This window comes from Panthera onca, chromosome B3 (assembly GCF_046562875.1).
Source record: "Panthera onca isolate mPanOnc1 chromosome B3, mPanOnc1 haplotype 2, whole genome shotgun sequence".
Taxonomy (NCBI): Eukaryota; Metazoa; Chordata; class Mammalia; order Carnivora; family Felidae; genus Panthera; species Panthera onca.
In genome coordinates this window covers 125,218,297-125,235,261 of record NC_138344.1, presented here as the reverse complement: position 1 = coordinate 125,235,261, position 16,965 = coordinate 125,218,297, and the positions used below count along the sequence as shown (strand labels likewise).

Below are 16,965 nucleotides of genomic sequence, written 5' to 3'. Positions count from 1 at the left end.
GAAAAGAAAAGAGAAGAAAAACTAGAAAAAAAGAAGAGAAAAAAGAAGAAAAGAAAAGAAAAAAGAAAAAACACAACAAAAGGGTCCTTGGGAGGTGATGAGGGTTGAGCTCTCTTAAATGGGATTAGCACTCTTACAAATGAGACCATAGAAGCTCCCTCACCCTTTCTGCCACATGAGGACATAGAAAGCAGCCATCATCTATGAACCAGGAAACTGGCTCTGATCAGATGTAGAATCTGTCAGCACCTTGGTCTTAGACTTTCTAATTTCCAGAACTATGGGAGGTAACTGTCTGTTTTTTATTCAACCCCACCCTTTATTTTGCTATAGCAGTCTAAACAGACTAAGGCAGGGGCATCTGGGTGGCTCAGTCGGTTAAGCGACCGACTTCGGCTCAGGTCATGATCTCGCGGTCCGTGAGATCGAGCCCTGTGTCAGGCTCTGTGCTGACACCTCAGAGCCTGGAGCCTGTTTCAGATTCTGTGTCTCCCTCTATCTGACCCTCCCTCGTTCATGCTCTGTCTCTCTCTGTCTCAAAAATAAATAAATGTTAAAAAAAAAATTAAAAATATAAATAAACGGACTAAGGCATCCATTAATCTCCAGCCACTGCATATGATATCCTTTTCATCATTTGGAACTGAAATGTTTCTGAATTCTTTTTTGTTAATGTTTATTTATTTATTTTGAAAGACAGAGAGAGTGAGTGTTGGGGAGTGGCAGAGAGAGAGAGAGAGAGAGAGAGAGAGAGAGAATTCCAAGCAGGCTCTGTGCTATCAGTACAGAGCTCGATGTGGGGCAGATTGTCTCTGAATTGTTAAATTCTGATACAGCCCCTGTCCTGGCAACTCCTTCAAGCATCTTCCACTTCCTATTATTGCAAGTAGAGCTTAAAATAATGGATAGACTAAAAAGATATAAAATACATCAAATTGACAGAATTGGGGAATAACTAGATGTCAATCATACAGGGAGATGAATCAAGAATAATTCCCAAACGTTTGGCATGGGCAACAACAGGGTAGATGGTGTTACTCACCAATTAAGAATGGGGAGAGTTAGGGCACCTGGGTGGCCCAGTCAATTAAGCATCAGACTCTTGATCTCAGCTCAGGTCTTGATCTCAGGGTCGTGAGTTCAAGTCCCACATTGGGCTCTGCACTGGGTGTGAAGCCTACTTAAAAAAAAAAGAGAGAGAGAGACAATGAGGAAAGGACTCAGAAAGCAAAGCAAGTCACCATGTTGGTTCGGGGACATGCCGAGTTTCAGGTGCCTATGGGCTGGATGGGTTCAATAAAGAGCTGAGTGCATGGGTCTTGAACACAGGATTAAAGATCTGGACTGGAAGTATGGGTTTGAGAGTCATAAATTTATAGCTGACAACCAAAACCATGAAACCACCTCGTCCACCTGCATTTCCTACTTCAATGAAAGAGATTTGAGGAACCCAACATCTTCCACTCAGCCCAAGCCTCCTCTTTCTTCACAAAATACACCCAACCGTCAAGAACCAATCACACCAGTCACTGAAACCTACCTTCTTCAAACCTGTCCCTCTGCATCTCCACCTTTGCTGTCTCCATCCACCTCTCACCATCTTTCACCTGGAATTAGTCTCTGAACTAATTTCCGACCTGTCTACCATCACACACACACACACACACACACACACACACACACACACACACACACATCTATGGCAAGAGTGGCCTTCCTCAAACATAAATATGACTTAATCCTCTGATTAAAACCTGTCAGAAGCTCCCCATTACCTAAAAGATAAAGTCTCATCCCTGTTTAAGACATGCAGGGTATTCTAGAATCCAATCACTCTCTACATCTCCAGCCTCATTTCCCACTGCCTGGAGCTTTCTAAAATATGCTAACTTTCATGGAGAATGTGCCTATCAGAGTCTTGATCGTATCTTACATTTTCTTAATAAGGACACTGAATTTTAACCAATAAACAATATATTACATGTCAGAAAGAGAGAATCTCTTCTTAGACTATGAAAATATCGGACCCAGTGTGCAAAACTGCCATTTGCATTCATATTATTATAGCACTAGGAAGGCAATTTAGAAGGAGATAGTGTGTTTTATTTAAATTTACAAATATGCTCAAAATCATTTAGGAAAGAGCGCAGTGGTCTTAATAACAAGATCCTTCACCACACCCTTAGAAGCCTCTTGTTTATTATCCACTTCCAAGGCCTAGCAATAAGCCCAAGGACACCTGCTTCTTTTCGTTACCGTTTGTGCAATTCTGCCTTTGCTTAGCAGGGATTCTATATAGTTGGCTCATAAGGTCAGAGATCTACAAAAAACTTTCTCCAAGATTAGGAGCCAGTGGTCAGTCTAAACCAACTCATCCTCTAAGAGACAATGGCAGGTGGGAAGCTAAGTGTTTGAGCTGGAGGCTATAAGAAAGGAATGCAAAGGTTAAGCCACTTGAATCAAAGACTTAGGTCCCCCTATCAGCCAGGGCAGCTTGTTTTGATAATGCTACAGAGAAATACCAGCCCCAGAGTTACTTTGTACACTATATTGAAACCTCTTGTTGCAACAAATATTGATTGGACATTGTGCCACCTGGAATGAAACATGGGCCTGTCTCTGTCCTCAAAAATTTGAATCATAACATTTATTATTAGTAGTAGTATTAGTAGTAGTATTGAATTGTTAACATGTATTAACCAGTTGCCATTGGACAGGTTAAAATACTTAATCTTCACAGCAATCCTATAAGAAAAATTCAATTGCCACCCCCATTTGCAGGTAGGGAAACTGAGGCCAGGTATAATAATTTGCCCAATGTCACAAGAATGATAAATGGCAGCATTAAAATCTCCTTCAAGAAATCAATCAAGGTGGGGGTGCCTGTGTGGCTCAGTTGGTTAAGCGTCTGACTTATGCTCACATCATGATCTCACAGTTTGTGGGTTCAAGCCCTGCACCAGGCTCTATGCTGACAGCTCAGAACCTGGAGCCTGCTTTGGATTCTGTGTCTCTCTCTCTTTCTCTCTCTGCCCCTCCCCCACTTGCACTCTGTGTCTCTCTCTCTCTCAAAATAATAAACATTAAAAAAATTTTTTTAATCAATCAAGGGGTGCCTGGGTAGCTCAGTTGATTAAGCATCTGATTCTTGATCTCAGCTCAGGTCTTGATCTCACAGTTCGTGAGTCCAAGCCTCCTCATGATGGGCTCCACACTGGGTGTGAAGCCTACTTAAAGAAAAAAAAATCAATAAAAAATTAGAAAGACTTTGGGGCACCTGGGTGGCTCAGTCAGTTAAGCGTCTGACTTTGGCTCAGGTCATTATCTCATGGTCTGTGAGTTCGAGCCCCGCATCGGGCTCTGTGCTGACAGCTCAGAGCCTGGAGCCTGCTTCAGATTCTGTCTCTCTCTCTCTCTGTCCTCTGCCCACCCCTCTCCCCTGCTCATGCTCTGTGTGTGTGTGTCTCTCTCTCTCTCAAAAACAAACACTTTTTAAAAATTAGAAAAATTCTATTTTTAGTTAGTAACAAATGTCTTTGAATGAATAAAGGAATGAGTGAAAACCCTAAAGTACAAAAATGGCTGTAAGAAGTAAGAGAAGGAAGACTTCAGTCCTGGGTCATAAGGAGGCATGTTTGGTAATGAGATCATATTTAATTTCTGTGAATGGGAGATCTGGGAACTTTTAGATGATTATACTTAACATGGCACCAGATTCAACCCATACCAAGACGGACATTCTAAACAGAACTTTTCTTCCCCAGAGACAAAAATCACTGAATAGAAAGTCTCGGATTAACATCAACAGTGTAACAGTGAGGGCAAAAAAAGAAAAAAAAAATATGATGCAAAATCTCAGATTTTTTTTTTTAATTGACTATTGTGACAAACTATGTTGAATGGAGAAATTCATTCATTTATTCACCAAATATGTATCCAGTTCCTGCAACATAGCAGAGTCCACGCCAGGCATTGGGGAAACATAGGGAAAAAGCAATACAGGTTACTTACAAAAAGTGAAAGAAGCTATGTTCATATAATTCTCCTCCATGTATATAACAGTGGATTTTTACATTAATGGGTGATTTTAAAATTTAATGACATTGTTAACCCAAAGAGTGGTACAAAAAAACAGTAGAGAGAAGAGGTACCAAAGCCTGGCAGGCAACTTTGAAACAAATCTCCAGATCCCTCAAACAGGAGCTTGAGAAACATTACCATAGGCAGAGAAACAGAGAGTATTCCTTTTCCTCTTGCTAAGACCACAGGCTGATTTCATCTTCAATATTATACATTGGTTGCCTCTACCACTGTTATTTTCTTCCTCAAATTAGAAAGCTCTCAGAACCAGACAAAATGAGATCACTCCCTCTAGCTTGAATAATTTCTGGAAAGCGTAGCTGTTCTCAGCATGTCAGTAAAAGTGGTCGCTGCATTTCTAATTAGCATCTCTGACTTTGCCTCTTGTGTTTCCAAACCCTCCCTGATCTTAAAAGGCAAGACCTCTGTGAACAGAGTATGAGGCCATCTTTCATATTATATTCCTAATTACGCACCTACCAAAGGTTAAGAAAAGTGTTTTGCTTTCCTATAAAGTATTATATTGATCTTTCACAATGCAAGAAGACACAAGGCAAAAATTAGTGTCTACAATGAAAAGCTGTTTGGTATTGGGAGCTATTTTTTTTTCTTAGTTGTGGGGTTTGTTTTATGTGCATATGTATAACCAATTTTCTTTGCATTTCTATACTCTCCCTGTGCGACAAACTTCCAGGAGATAATGATTGGATAAGGTCAGAGGTCCCCAGCTTCTCCAGCTGTTAAGTGTTTGCCAGAAGCAGCTCTTGTGTGCAATTGTCATCATTATTATTGCTTTTTGCTTAGGTCCATTTCCTTTGAAATATGTATTTCACTCACCTCAGGAAAGTGGAACCCCTTAGGACAGAAGAGGGGCCTTGTGCACCACTTCCTTTAGGAATCACAATGGCCTGAAGAAGTCAACTTAAGCAATAGAGTGTCACTCAGACACAAAGGTGAAACCGCCGAGGAGTATTTAACTCTAAAATGAGATGTGGACCATTTTTTGCAAATGAATACTAGCAAGCTTAGCAGTCATCAGAATTTGTCATAGCACTCAGCCCTCAGGTAATTCCCTACGTATACACCCTCACACGTTCTGGAAGTGGAGGGTCCGGCCACCGACCACTGCTGAACCTACAAAGTGTGCCAACCAGTCATGTGCTCTCCTCTCCCCGTATCCACGGGGTAACTTCTCATGAGCGTCCACTTTGGAAGATGCTGTGATGCCTTTTACTATGTGGGCTCCAGAGAAGTGGGCCAAAAGTCAACCTTTGGCATATTTGGAGCAAAGCAGCAGGCCCTTTGGACATGCATAACAATTATCTGATGCAGGGATCAGCAAACTCCTTCTGTAAAAGGCCAGATAGTAAATATTTCAGGCTAGCAGACCATGTAGTCTTGGTTGCTACCACTCACCTATTTTGTACTCTGTCTTGCAGCCACAAGCAATGTATATATAACCAAGTGGGTGTGGCTCTATTTAGCTCAGATTTTGCCCTCCACCCCCACCATCTATGTATTTTTATTTATTGGACAAAAATCAGATAAATGAGTATTCCAGGTAAATGAAAGTCTCTGCTGTAAACCCACCGAGATTTTGTTTTATTTTTGCTTTAACTAGTTTAACTGAAATCTTTCATAAAATATATTTTATATATAGGTTTACGTCATCACAAAGCATATTCAAAACATAACTTTCTTCTCCACATGACTCAGGGTCATCATTAGAGCAATTATTTTTCAATGCTGCAATTCACTAATGTCCTGTGAGAGTTCTTGGCAGCATTAGGCTGTTTAATCCAAACCCAGAAAGCCCCAGACCTCTGTTGTTTGTAGTCATCACATCCACTTGTGATTTTTCTGTCTCCTCTCTGTCTGGTGGGCTCAGAGCCCTTTCTTTTCCATTCTGCCAGTGTGCCCTTTGGGGGAATACATTGGCTTTTTACAGTGTAAGTCCAAGGAATATCCAGAGCCCAGCTCATGTTCCAGTACTCTCTACTTCTTCTTTCCACAGAGCCCTGGGACGCAACCTGCTTATTATTCCTTATCCTGCCTTCCCAAATTTATCCATTTATGGTTTTTCCCTTCCCCTGATCTCAGAGTTGGTCAAAGAGTAGGACACAGCCTCTCTAGCACCACTCCTCCTTTTTAAAAAAAAATTATTTATTTATTTATTTATTTATTTATTTATTTATTTATTTAGAGAAAGCACAAGCAGGGGAGGGGCAGAGAGAGAGGGAGAAAGAAAGAATCCCAAGCAGGCTCCAGGCTGTCAGCTCCGAGCCTGATGTGGGGTCAAACTCACAAACTGTGAGAACATGACCTGAGTTGAAATTAAGAGTTGGACACTTAACTGACTGAGCCACCCAGGCACCCCCACCACTCCTCCTTCTTAAAGTGATCCATGGATCTGGGCACTTTAAGGACTCTTATTGCAACTTAAAAGAGTCATGGGATGGTAAAAATAATATATCTAAGGATGCTACAAAAATTTGTGAACACAGCGAATTCTTACAATTAATAGTTCTAAAATGTAATATTTTACTCTTGTTGAAATGCTACTTAGAAGTCCCCATTGGACTTTATTCTTTTTTTAACATTAAAAATCATATTTATAGAAAGTTAAAAATATACTTATTAAAACTCACAGGTTAAAGAATAAATCATTCTTTGAAATTAGATTATACTTAACAAGTGAAGACTAATTAAAAACTGTGAAATGCAGCTAAAGCGGTAATTCCAGGATCTTTATAGCTTTTTATGCTCTAATTAGAAAAAAAAAAAAATCTCAGGGCACCTGGGTGTTTCAGTCAGTTAAGTGTCCAACTCTTGGTTTCAGGTCATGACCTCACGGTTGTGAGTTCAAGCCCCATGTTGGGCTCTGTGCTGACAATGTGGGGGCTGCTTGGGATTCTCTCTCTCCCTCCCCCTCTGTCTCTTCCATGCTCAATCTCTCTTGCTCCTCTCAAAATAAATAAACAACAAGCAAAAAAGAGAATCCTTGTATAGCATTGGTGGGAATGTAAACTGGGACAGTCACTGGGGAAAACAGTATGACAGTTCCTCAGAAATTGAAAATAGAACTAACATGTGACTCAGCAGTCCCACTTCTGAGTATATAGCCAAAGAACAAACAAACAAACAAACAAACAAACAAACAAACAAAATCTCAAGACTTGAATCTACAACCTTAGCAAATTAGAAATAGGATAACAAAACAACCCAAGATAAATAGAAGGGAGAAAATTAAAATGATAAGGTGGAAATTAACAAAGTACAAAATAATAATGTCAATAGAGACAGAACACAAAAGAGATTCTGAAAAGACCAAAAAAATTAAAATCCCTGCTAAAATTTATCAAAGGAAAATAGAGGGGTGGAAGGAGGTAAGGGAGAGAGTGAGGGAGAAAAAGAGAAGACATAAGTAATCTTAGACATTGTGGTAGCAGAATAATGGTTTCCCAAAGTGCCCAGGTCTTAGTCCCCAGAACCAGTGACTCTATGACCTCACATGGCAAAAAGGACTTTGTGGAAGAGACTAAGGGCAAGGACCTTGAGATGGAGACATTATCCTGGATTATTAAACTGGCCCAATGTATCCTCAAGTGCATTTAAATATGGAAGAGGGAGGAGAAGCATTCAGAATTAGGTGATGTGATGAGGCCCTTGCCTACTTTTGTTGGCTTTAAAGATGGAGGAAGGGGCATCAAGTCAAGGAATGTGGACAGCCTCTAAAGTTGGAGGAGATTCTCCTTAAATTCTACTTTATTCTTGGAATTAGAGATTACCAATTTTGACCACTTCTGCAGTTCAAATTGAGGAACATGTTGAACTCCCCTTCGAAAAGGTCCTTACTTCACACTTTCCAATTTTGCTTAGCCAGAATCTCAGTGTTTTCATGATTGCTGATGGCAACAATAATGATGGTAATTCTTTCCCCGTACCAACAGTTGTTTTATTTATTTATTTTTTAATATGAAATTTATTGTCAAATTGGTTTCCATACAATACCCAGTGCTCATCCCAACAGGTGCCCTCCTCAATGCCCATCACCCACTTTCCCCTCCCTCCCACCCCCAATCAACCCTCAGTTTATTCTCAGTTTTTAAGAGTCTCTCATGGTTTGCCTCTTCCCTCTCTGTAACTTTTTTTCCCCCTTTCCCCTCCCCCATGGTCTTCTGTTAAGTTTCTCAGGATCCACATAAGAGTGAAAACATACGGTATCTGTCTTTCTCTGTATGACTTATTTCACTTAGCATCACACTCTCCAGTTCCATCCATGTTGCTACAAAAGGCCATATTTCATTCTTTCTCATTGCCAAGTAGTATTCCATTGTATATATAAACCACAACTTCTTTATCCATTCATCAGTTGATGGACATTTAGGCTCTTTCAATAATTTGGCTATTGTTGAAAGTGCTGATATAAACATTGGGGTACAAGTGCCCCTATGCATCAGCACTCCTGTATCCCTTGGGTAAATTCCTAACAGTGCTATTGCTGGGTCAGAGGGTAGATCTATTTTTGATTTTTTGAGGAACCCCCACACTGTTTTCCAGAGTGGCAATGATGGTAATTTTGATAATGAAAGTAACTAACATTTATTCCTTTTACCAGAGAGTATGCCAAACACTTTCCATGCATTTCTTCATATAATGCTCAAAATCTCGTGAAATGGGTGCTACACAAAACTTCAAACCTAGAAAAATTTATTTGCTTATAGTCACATTGTAAGAGACAATACTTAACTCCAGACCATCCAATTATATTACATATTAGTAAAGGTTGACTTCTATACTACAGTAACAAAGGCAACAAGATATCAGTAGTTTAATGAACTTTGTTCATACAAAGTTCACTATGAGCTAAAGGTAATTCTTCAGGACATCTATCCTCCACATGGTAGCCCAGCAACTGGGCACCTCCATCTCAATACAAGCCTCCATGAGCACCATGCTAGGAGAAGAAAATGCTGGAATGCATCACATCAGCAATTAAATGCTTTAGTTCATATACAACCTACCTCAATTCAGCTTCCAACCTATTGGTCAGAACAAATCCCATGGCTCTGCATATTTTTCATGGAGAGGTAGAAATTTAATCCTTTCATATACCCAGAAGAAGAGAATAAGACATGGATGAGCACAAAATGTGTGATGCTCTTCTGCTCATCACACATTTGGTTCATTCTTCTTCAATACCTTAAAAACACTAAATCCAACCCCAGAGAGAAAACTGAAATTTCCAGCCAATTATAGCATTGGGCTTAAGGTCCAGGAAACTAGTAGCCATCAGTTCTCTCTTCACTGGCAAGGAGGGGAGGATGACATTAGCCTTTATATCAGGTGCTGACATATAGGTCCTCTTGGACCAGATACCTGGGAACTAAAAAAAGTTAAGCTTAATGAACCACTTCTCCATCTTCTCATTACCACCATTACCACAAACATACATTCAACACACAAAGATCATACAACAGTAATCACTGCCATTCAGAAAGGTGAACAAAGGTCAACTCAGATTTAAGGGTTGGAGAAATATGGTCTCTATCTCTTGACAGAAGAAGCTATAATGTCACCAAGTAAAGACACAGATGTAAGAAAGGAAGAATTTGTGACCATTTATACAATTTACCATACTCAATGTATTCACTTCCTATTGCTGCTGTGACATTACCACAAACACAATGGGTTAAGATAGCATGAATTTATTATCTCATAGTTCTATAGTTCAAAAGTCTGACATAGGTCTGACTAGGATAAAATCAAGATGTAAATAAGGCTGCATTCCTTTCTAGAGGCTCTAGGGAAGTATCTATTTCCCAGCCTTTTTCAGCTTCTAGAGGCTGCCTGCATCTATTGGGTTGTGGTACCCTTTCTCCATCTTCAAAGCATCTATCTGACTGTTCTTCCATCGTCACATCTGTCAGACCACAGCTAGACAGTTCTCCATCTTTAAGGACTCATGGTTAGATTGGGCCCACCCAGATAACCCAAGATAAGGTCCACATCTCAAGGTCCATAACCTTAATCACATCTGCAAAGTCCTTTTTGCCATATAAGGTAACATATGCACAGGTTCTGGGGAATATGGCATGGACATCTTGAGGGCGGGGGGCGGTCATTATTCTGTCAGCCATACTCAGTAACCCAGTTTATGAAAGTTCTATCACACTGTGATGCTGTTATGTCAAGACAAGGCTTCAGAATTTATCAGATCAAAAGGGAGTTGTATTAGCCAGCCCTAGCTGCCATAACAAACTACTGGGTGTCTTAAATAACAGAAATTTCCTTTCTCACAGTTCTGAAGACTAGAAATCTGAAATCAGAGTGCCAGCATAGTCATATCTGATGAGAATTCTCTTTCTGACTTGCAGATGGCCACCTTCTCACTGTGTCCTTACATGGCAGAGAGAGGGAGAAATCTCCTTTTTTTAATAAGACCCCAATCATATTAGATTATGTCCTCACCCTTATGACTTCATTTAAATTTCATTATCTCCTAGTACTACGTGGCAATGAGAAAGAATGAAATATGGCCCTTTGTAGCAATGTGGATGGAACTGGATAGTGTGATGCTAAGTGAAATAAGCCATACAGAGAAAGACAGATACCATATGTTTTCACTCTTATGTGGATCCTAAGAAACTTAACAGAAACCCATGGGGGAGGGAAAGGAAAAAAAAAAAAAAAAAGAGGTTAGAGTGGGAGAGAGCCAAAGCATGAGAGACTCTTAAAAACTGAGAACAAACTGAGGGTTGATGGGGGGGTGGGAGGGAGGGGAGGGTAGGTGATGGGTATTGAAGAGGGCATCTTTTGGGATGAGCACTGGGTGTGGTATGGAAACCAATTTGACAATAAATTTCATATATTAAAAAATAATAATAATAAAAAAATAAAAGTTTCCCAAGAAAAAAAATAAATAAATAAATTTCATTATCTCCTAAAGATCATGTTTCTAGAAACAGTCACAGTGGGGGTTAGGACTTCAATATATATGAATTTTAGAGGGACACAATTTAGTCCATAGTGGGAGCTTTCACCTGAAAGTAATATGCTCACATCTTTGGGGACAAAGCAAATCATATGGCCATGCCTGAATTCAAAGAAAAAGGAAAAGATATTTCTCCCATATTCATGGAAGGAGAGGAGAACTGGAAATACTGGCAAGTAACATCTACCCAGAACCATGGACAGGTTTTAAGCAAGATTGTGACATAATCAGATATATATAATAGAAAGATCTCCCTGGCATTGTTGTAAAGGATGGATTAGAGAGATCTCATAATCAGGAAAACTGCCTAGGAGGTTCGTGATATAGTCTAGGGGAGAAAAAAATAAAAACATGGCTGTGGCATTAAGAATGGAAGAAAGTGATACATGGGAACTTAACATGGAACATGTCAGCAATAATTTTCTTCAGCAAAACGAATATGTAAGAAGCACAAGTAATATGTGGTTATCCAAAATTATCAGGGAATATGCTTTCAGTTACAGATGAGTTTCAGATAACCATAGCTTAATTCTTTGGGTTGCAAGCATGTTTATTTTAACTGTTTGGAAATAAAAATCTTTCTAAGCTCCTACACAGAGTATACTGAAATGATTTCGGATGCCGCCAAGCTACCACTGTGAGTACCAGTGTTTATACTGAATTTTAAACAGAAAGGCACTCAAGTGGGCATACATGCTTTCCCCTCCACTTTTCTTTTTTGTATATTCTCACTCCACCAAAAAAAAGGTGGTTGAGGAAGGTAAGTCATCAATAGTACAAGACAGTTCAGTAAAGTGAGTCCCTGAGAACCGTAAACTCAAAATGCAACCAATAAGATTAATAAGCAGATTTTAAAAATCAAATTGAACCCTTCCTATATGTAAGAGAAAGCTGCAACCTAAACGCATCCAAGAAAGGCATGTTTTAACAGTCGAGAAGTTATTTGCATGGATATCAGAAAAAAAGGGGGGTCAAAGAGCAAGAATACCAGTCTGTCACCGACTCTGTCCAGCAGCAAAGAGTGTGTTCTGTCCAGTACATATGAGTATTCTGAGCCGTTTGGTAATATAGGCATCTGCATAAATTAATATTTGTCATTGTGGTTTATACTTTAATCTCATGTGAGTTTGGTTAAAGTAAATTACTAAGAGATTGATTCCCTCTTATTGCGCTGAAAATTCTGCTTCAGGCCCATATATATATCTTATATGGGTTTCAACCCAAATTCAAAGCCTGAAGCAAGAACTTGGTATAAGTAATTTATTGGGGTGGTAATTCAAGGAAACAGAAATGGGAAAATGGGAAAAGTGAGATAAAGATGGATGGTGTAGAAGCCAATGTAGGGGTGAGTCATTGAGGTCCCTGCTCTTAAGAACACTTGAGCCTTCTGAGAAGCATACAGAAAGTCTCCTAACATTGCTTGCTTGAAGGACAGGTGGCTGGAACATTTATCTTGGCTCTCGGCCCCCACTGATTGGAGGTTGCCCCCAAGAGTGACAGATACACACACACTTCCCATGTGCTTGTGCATGCTGAGTGGGCTCCTGCTCAACAGGACAGAAAATGAAAACACACGGCTTACACTTCAACCAGAGCAAACACTGTTAGCACAAGGGAAGCTGAGCTCACATAAAGCCACCAGTTGCGACTACAGATGAAAGCGAAGGTGGTCTAATGGGATGTGACACAGGGCACCAGGGGTGTCTGCTGTGCTGGGCAAAGAACAACCCCTGAACTTTACCCAGCACAGTCCTGCCTTAGCGACCACCTGCTAACTTTTCTATCTCATTGCACACTAGCTAAATCATTAAGGTATCCTTTGCTCCCCAATTACAACTTCACGTGTAGCCATGAGGTCATCTTGTCGTTTCTCAAAGGGCTGTATTTAATCTTGAATCTAGAAGTTTCCTTTTCCATCATAAAAATTGGCACTAGACTCATCAAGTTGTCAAGCTGACATTAAGCTGCTTTTGTGCTACAGAAGCAAGTCTGCCAAAGAAGCAGAGCACCACCAGACAAGCCAAGCCTTGGATCTAATTAAGCAGAAAAAAAAATCCTTGAAACCACTTTCTCTTTGGATGGGAAAAAAACCCTAACAAGTCGGGGGGGGGGGGGGCATAAGAGCAAAAAATCAACTGAAGATCATCAGAAAAGAATGTGCAAAAGCGTGAAGGACCCGTGTCAGAGGCAGGATTTGGTTCCCTGCTAAAGACAATGTGGCTATAGGGCATTGCTGAAGACATGTGGTTACAGAGGGGTCTTTGCAGTGGGGCTCTGTTCCCTCCATCAGTCCCACCAGTGAACTGTTGTATGCTCTTATTAACATGGACTTAGAAATAAAGCAAATCAAAGTTCAGAGTCCACCTTCAGCACCTGTCCCTATGTGATCTCGGGCAAGGGCTTTTAACTTAAACCTCAGAGTCCTCGTCAGTAAAATACCTCTAATAATTTCTAATGTGTGCAGGACTATTGTGAGAATTAAATTAATAATATAGGTAAGACACTTTGGACAGTACCAGAGAGATTATAAATGGTAGCCAGGGCTGTTTGGTTGAAAATGCTGATGGGGCGCCTGGGTGGCTCAGTCGGTTAAGCGTCCGACTTCAGCTCAGGATACAATCTCGCGGTCCGTGAGTTCAAGCCCCGCGTCGGGCTCTGGGCTGACAGCTCAGAGCCTGGAGCCTGCTTCCGATTCTGGGTCTCCCTCTCTCTCTGCCCCTCCCCCGTTCATGCTCTGTCTCTCTCTGTCTCAAAAATAAATAAATGTTAAAAAAAAAAAAATTAAAAAAAAAAAAAGAAAATGCTGAGCCATAGAGGTATTCAGGAAATGCTTAACATGAGGTCTAGCACAGGGTCAGCCCTTCATAAATAGTGGTTCCCCTTTCAATTGTGTTCATAGGTGCTAAGAGCTTTACTAAAAATGTGCGAGTAAGGCTTGGTTCATTATTCCGAAATAAATGTAGGCAATGGGTAACTTGAGGGGTGTTTTTAATTCTCCGGAAAATTTACAGTAAATGAAGCAAATTATTTCCATGATGAGGCCATGTTAAAGACCAAAAACATAATGTTGGCATTCACACCAACCAACTGTTCTGCCCTTTGGGGGCCAGGTGACTCCACCATCCAGTTCTCCCACAATCCCAACACCCTACTCCAGCCTCCCATGTAAGCAAGCCTCTTTACTTTGATTCCTCATTCCTACTTATAAGCGTTGGACCACTAGACCTGATATCATTTCTCTGATCCAAGATTCCCCATCCCTACCCCAGCTCTAGCCCCATCTCTCACTCTTTTGAATATGGCAATTCTAGATTCCTCTTTGAACTTCTTTGGATTCAGATATTTCTTTAATTCATTCCTTCATCATTTGCTCATTCTGTATTTATGGAAAGCCTGTATGGACCCCTCAGTGTTCTGGGCATTGGGATATAGTGGAAAACAAAATAAACAAGTTCCCTACCCTCATGTACTTTCTAGTCTAATGCATAATAGGCAAATGAACAAATTAATACATAACATCAGATGTCCCACATTTTCTCAATGAAGAAATTAATTCCTGCCTCTCACCCATACAACAGGACTCTCCCTCGAACTCCAGGATGCAGACCTATACTTATGCTGTTCTTGTCTCCTTTTAAGAAGATTCACAAAAGTCAAGGACTGAGCATGTAAAAATTTTGTACACTAATGGAAAAAAAATTAGAGGAAGGGGGTATGGAATTTTATTTCCAAGGTCCATTACAAGTGTGACAATTGCTTCTTTTTCTCTAAAGAGGAATTACCATCAATTACAACAGTCCATTCAAGATTCCACAGATATTTACTAATATCCCAAAATGACATCCACTGGGATGCTTCATCTATGACACTGGATGATTTTCTATCTTTTGCCATGCTTAGAGAGAAGCACCTGGGATACAGAAAAGCTTGCTCTGAGACTGTGACTCTTGGCATCCCCCATAACACACAGTTCAGTCAATCTGAGGCTTCCTTTTTGGACTATGCCCACATTTTTTTTTAAGCTTTGTTATATTTCTCTACTGTTTCCACTGCCAAGGTTTCACTGGACCAGCCAACCCCACGCTGTCCACTATTCTACAATCTATTAACCAACTTGACGAGCACTTCCCTGCTGGCTCTCTCCAGGTAGAGGAGTGACAACATTTTCCCAGGCTAACAGCTGTTTTAAATAATAGCCCCCAAACAACAGATGCTAAAAAACTGCTTTAAAATGTATTTGGCATGGTGCAGTTGGAGAACCACATGGGCACCTGACCTCTGCTCCCTTCTCTGGTGGCATTCTGGGAGGATGGACAGACCACACCTGTGAACAGCCACATGGTGATGAATAGAGAGCTAGCCGGGAACATTGCATCGACCATAGCTGACCATACATATTCCTCACCTGTCATATTGAATACATGTATTTGTTTTTATAAGACAGAGAGGTTAGGATTGTTACTTTAATTTTAAGCACCTGCAAGGTAGAAGGAGCTCACATGGACTAAAGATAATCTAGACCACAGAACTTGGACTTCATTCTTTGGCATATAATCAGCTCCCAAACCATAAATCTGAAGGTTAACCACAACTCTTTTTTTTCATCTTCTACATCCAATTAGTGCCCAAATCCTCTTGACTTTAATTCTCAACATCTTCCACCTGTCCCTCTTCTCCATCCCCCACTTACATTCCTTAGCTCAGGGCCTTTTCACCTTCCACCTGGACCATTGCCACAGTTTCCTAATGATCCTCTTACCACTAGGTTCCTTCTCAGTCTTTGACTCTCCAATATTTCCTCCACATTGTCACCAGAGCAACCTTTCTAAAATGCAAAATTTATCTTCCACTTCTTCTCTTAAAGGAATTTGGTGACTCTTCAATCTTTACAGAATAAAGACTAAATTTAATCTGTCAAAAAAGCTTATGATCCCACCCATGACCATTTGACCCTCCCAGAAGACCATGCACACGAACTGCTTGAGATACTAAATATACTCCCCTCATCCTGAACTGGCCTCCTTCCCAAACCCATCTCTTATCTACAGGGCAAACAGCTTAATCATAATTCGCTACTAGACAATAATCTTTGGGGCAAGAGCATTATGCAATTTTCCTCTATCCTAGTACTTTATTTGGTGTATGGTAATCACTAAGTAAGGAGTATGTGTTGAAAGAATTAACGGACAAGTGAAAAGAATAAATTAAATGTCTCGTGGCACTAGAAATGTGTTAGTTAAAATATCTTCCTTCCCATCACTACTATCACGTATTATTTAGATTCCTATGACTACGACTGAATCATAAGCATGGCCATAGGATTTTGTTGCCTTCAGTGCCACATCTGACATTTTTCTATCCTGCACACTGTGGCCAGGTAACTAATGTTCCAAAGGAACAGCACTGCCCATGATGGTTCCCATTTCAAAATCCCTTTAGAGTTCCCTGCTTTCAACTCCATGACCTGATATCCAACAGCCTCTATGTTCTGGTTCCAACCCATCTGTTCAACCTTATTACCTCCACTAAACAACCTACCAAAGTCAATATAATTTCCTAATACACATATTTTGGTCATGTGTAATTTACTAAGAATTCCTTACCAATTAAGTGTAAACCATTTCACTAGGTGTACCTCAAAAATCATCTCTTTATAAAACCTAATGTCACTCCTGTCAAAAAGAACTCGGCACTTCTGAACTTCTGTAGCATTTTTTTTCCTATAACTTCTTCCTGGTGCATTTCAAATTGTATCTGTATTATAGTTATTGGTGAATATGCTTCAGCTCAAATACAATGTTGCAAAGTCCTTGAAGGCCATAACTCTGCCTTATCTACCCTGTCATCAACAGCAAGATCCAACACACTCTTTGCACATGGTAAACTATCAA

General features: G+C 40.2%; 1 long non-coding RNA gene across 1 annotated transcript in view; it reads right to left on the bottom strand.

Annotated features, from left to right (window-relative positions):
• Window positions 1-1,042: 1,042 nt before the first annotated feature.
• Window positions 1,043-16,965, bottom strand: part of LOC132670164 (uncharacterized) — a 114,189-nt gene continuing 98,266 nt past the window's right edge. Inside the window, exon 3 of the long non-coding RNA XR_009606477.3 lies at window positions 1,043-1,177. This is a non-coding gene — a long non-coding RNA (uncharacterized LOC132670164). The remainder of the gene's footprint in view (window positions 1,178-16,965) is intronic.